Source organism: Euphorbia lathyris, chromosome 3, assembly GCF_963576675.1.
Source record: "Euphorbia lathyris chromosome 3, ddEupLath1.1, whole genome shotgun sequence".
Taxonomy (NCBI): domain Eukaryota; kingdom Viridiplantae; phylum Streptophyta; class Magnoliopsida; order Malpighiales; family Euphorbiaceae; genus Euphorbia; species Euphorbia lathyris.
The window spans coordinates 58,584,062-58,588,520 of NC_088912.1; the positions used below are offsets into that span (position 1 = coordinate 58,584,062).

The 4,459-nt window shown below is 31.5% G+C and overlaps 1 long non-coding RNA gene across 1 annotated transcript; it reads left to right on the forward strand.

The window, feature by feature from the left end:
* The first annotated feature begins 303 nt into the window (after positions 1 to 303).
* LOC136221960 (uncharacterized) lies at positions 304 to 3,496 on the forward strand. Its single transcript, XR_010685415.1, has 2 exons — positions 304 to 659; positions 3,270 to 3,496. It is a non-coding gene; the product is annotated as an uncharacterized lncRNA (long non-coding RNA).
* The last annotated feature ends 963 nt before the right edge of the window (positions 3,497 to 4,459 follow it).

Sequence of the window (4,459 nt, forward strand, 5' to 3'; positions counted from 1 at the left end):
GCTAATAGATTTTATTTAGTATTTGAATTTACACGAATTAAATTTTTAATTTTTTTAATAAAATGTATAATTGAAATTCAAATGCAATATATAAAAACATATTATATATATTAACAATAATAAATTAATTCTTACCAAAAAAAAAACAATAATAAATTAATTACCATTAATTTAAAAGAGTTAGTGGAGTTGTTACCTATTTATTCTGTTAATAAAATCCAAACCGTTGATCTATCCAAATCTGACGGTTGTGATTAAAAACCTAGGCTAGTGTAACTTGTTATCTCTCTCCTCTCAATTTCACTGTGCCTCTCCCTAAGAAGATCGAAGTCGATCCGTTTCTCCATTTCTCTCACCGTCAACGGCGATCTGTACTCTCGCAACGACGATGACTATATCTTCCAACGTTCACATTCTCTTTCGTCCCCTCTAACTCTCCGGAGGCGCTGCCTATGGGTTCTATTTTGTAAGCTCCTTCTCCATAAAGAAAAAATGTTAGCAGCACAGAAACAAGTTGAGGAGAAATGGTGTCTAGCTTTAATGAAGAGAAGGAAGAAGACAACAAGGGAGATGATGACTACTCCATTTTTAGTGTCTGAAGCTTACTTTGTCATGGTGGGCATGTGAATGGTGCCTGCTTTTGTTGTGCTTCAAATCAGGTAATAAAGCCAAACGAAAATCTAATTCATAATTTCATTAGAACTTTACAAATTTTGCTCTTCTGAACTTCTAATTTTGTGTAATTTCAAATTGCTCAGGTTCTATTGACTTTGCCCTGATGGGCTATAATTTAACATATAATCTTGACTCTATTTTCTGTTTTAGCAAACTTATCACACAATTATCGTACAACAGATAAACCAATCCATTATAAAGATCCCAAAAGTCTATTGAAAATACCTTTATAAATGATATAGTTTTAGATTTTAGATTTAATTATTATTGAAGTCTCCAATTATATTTTAATTTTGATAGATGTTAAGAAGAAATTGGAGAAGTGAAAGTGACAATGGAGTAAATGTTTGGAGAGGAATTGAAGAGAGGGGAGTTGGGGAAAAGATGCATGGGCTTTGGAGTTTGAGCTATAATAGTTGATATTGTTATCCTGTTTATTAAATGAAATAGGTAAACAAATTGGATTTATCATTAATTATTACTATTAGGTTAAGCCAAAGGAAGGGAAGGGGCCACTTATTCAGGAATATTAGTGTTCTTTGTAGCCATTCTTCTGCTACTGCTGCTACATATCAAAACAAGTGCCCCCCTCTCATTTTCTTGACATCCATCTTTACACCCTTCACTTTAAGCTTATCTTGACTTGAGGAAGTTCTATTTATGTCGATGTGTGGAGAAGAGCGATATAGTATATGGTGTTAGATGGAGTGCTTTTCCTTGGAGTGTAACTCATAAAATCATTTCTCAGGTTACTTATCTTATGCTATTAGGGGTGAGCATCGATTCCATATAGGTTTCAGCTGTTAAAACAGGAATCCCTGAAGCTCCATGGAACAAGCCTTTTTTCTGTTCTTAAATCCTTATGGCGAGGAGGAAATTTGTTTTTGACACGTCAACTCTTTCCTTAAGAAATTGACTATTTGAATGATGATTTGTTAGCTTTTTTACCCAAGTCCTTTTTATATGTATCTGAATTTACTTTCTTCATGGCTTTTGAGATGAATTCTGATTGATGTATTTAGTACCTCTACAGTTATGCAATGTTCTGTTCTACTGTGCCGTCTTCAACTTGTGGTTGAGAAATTAATATATATTTATTTTGAATCTGTGTAATTCTCCCATGTTCACATGATCTTTGAATTCATATGCTTACAACTCAATCACCTTGGTATATTACAGAATGTGAAGCCTACTGAGTGATGCTTAATGATTTTTTTGAAAGGAGAAGATTTTATCTCCTTGTTTGACTGCCCAAACTAAATGGCCGGATACTTCCAGTTGAACTAATAATAAGCAAGCCATTTTGGCATGTAATAAGGTATCTTTCAGAAATGAAAAACCAAAAATCTCCTATCATGTATTTTAATTGACATTACCGTGAGGAAAAGTTGGCAAGAGCTGGTCAATATTTTATCTTGTCTTGGAATTTTTTGTGCTTCTATTTTCTTTAACAACAGCTGGTTTTATGAAGGAGATTCAAATTAGTCTGTATAAATTTTACCATTAATAACTTTTAAAGTTTCTTCCTTTTGCATTTGACCTACGATACATCATGAGGAACTTTTGGAAAAAGTAAGATGAGTATGATTCCCTGTGCAGCCAATTCATTTTGACATTAGTTCTGCATTCTCTCAAATGGTAATTCTTCCGGGCATAATTTTTCAAGTGTTCAAAGGGTAAAGTGTATATAGCTTAAAGTTTCACAATAGAAAGAGACTTAGACGAGAGCCTTTAATTCGATAGCTTTTATGGATGTGATCTCCTAATTTACATTAGTTATTCAGGCTTAAGTATTTGTTTTTTGTTTTTTGTTGTTTTGATTGAAATGTTAATAAAGATAATCAGAAACATCGTTTGTGTTTGCTGTTGCCATGTTTCAGATTCTCTCCTTCACTATAAATCTTAATCTTCTCCATATTTTGGTGATTGGGGCCAACACTTTTGAAATCTTTATCTTCATTTGGTTCAATCTTAATTAGGAGCCTTTACTAGTCAATTATAAGTGGAAGCAGCAGAATTATTTGGCAATGCCTTTGGAGAAGTAAAATTAGTTGGCTTTCCTCAAAATCTGGCTTCCATCCAATCTCAATAGTATCGACATGTGGGTCATTTTTTCCAAGTTAGTATTTCTGGTTTGGTGTTAGTGCTTTTGGATTGGTTATACATTTAATTTTATTTTTGTAGAGCTAGTCATTGTCATATTAAATTAGAGGTTCTATTAAAAGGCAAGCTGATTGATCAGTTTTGATAAAGAAATTGAATGGTTTGGAGATGATTATTGTTAATTTTGTTTATTGGAGACATAACAGTTGCAATGTTTTTATTACTTGAAAGCTCCTTAATATTTTATATATGTCGAAATAGGAAAAGTGACTACAGAAATTGATATCAAACCAGAAGAAAATTATATTATTAGTTTATTCTTTCAAATTTATTGTCTCTGAAATCATGTCATTTTTTTTATTAAATATTAGAATTTTGCACTTTTTTAAATTGCAAATACAATAAGATGCATATTGTTAGTGTCGTTCAAGAGAACATTAAAAAATGTGAACTGATCTTTTTATTACTTTTTCTACTTTTGGATGGAACAGGGGATACGAAAAAATGGTGGTCATGTGGTTCTTGGATCTCACCAATGATGTATGGTCAGAATGCAATTGTTGTTAATGAGTTTCTTGGTAAAAGATAGAACCATGTAATTTTTTTTTGTTTTTCCTATTTATATGTTTCAAATATAATTGGGTAAATTCCTAACTCAGTTAACAGATTCCAGCAAAATCGAACCTCAACAGAATCTCTTGGAGTTCAATTTACATAATTATGGTGTATTTAAACTCTTTCTTTTTCATAATGTGAACTCTTGTATTATTTGCAATATAGAGATCCCTTCAATCCAAATAAATTAATAAAATAAATCATAATTTTTAAAATAATTGGAAAATAAAATATTTTATAAAATTTACTTTGGTAACATGAAAGTTGTTACTATTAATATCAAAATTTATAGCAACGACGGGTATTGTTGCGGAATAGGAAAATATATAGCAACGACGGGCGTTGTTGCGAAACGTCAAAAAAACAGCAACGTCGGATGTTGTTGCAAAAAACCAACATATTTAGCAACGTTGAATCTTGTGGCAAAAGAAAACTTTCAATCTCTCACATACGGTCAATATTTGGCAACGACAAAGCTTTCGCAACAAGCGGGCTGTTGCCAAATATATATATTTTCGGCAACAACAGTAAGTCGTTGCAGAAACCTTTAGTAACGGAATGTATCACAATGACCAATAGTAGTCGTTGCAAAAGATGACATGTTGTTGCCAAAAATATTTTTTGCAACGACTTTTTCCGTTACCAAAAATCAATTTTCTTGTAGTGAAATAATCATCTGTAGATTGTCTCTGACATTGATCCACACGAACTAGATTGAAGAACAATTGAGAATATTAATTATCAGGTTTCCACTAAACTCTAGAGACTCAAGTTACTAATCTATTTTGTCTAACAAATAAAACCCCAACATTCTTATTGATGAGTGCTCCCCTATAGGATATAATAGATAAATTTTATTTTCTTCCAAATACTAATTAAAATCAAATTATTAATTAGTATATATTATTTAATCTTTTTTAGAAGAAGAGTAGATATTATTTAATTAGGAGATATGATTTGATTTAAACTCTAAATATATATTATCTTATATCTAATCGATATAAAATTAAGAATAAAATCAATGTTAAGAACCGCCGTCTATCTCGAAAACTCTTCGTCAACGCCG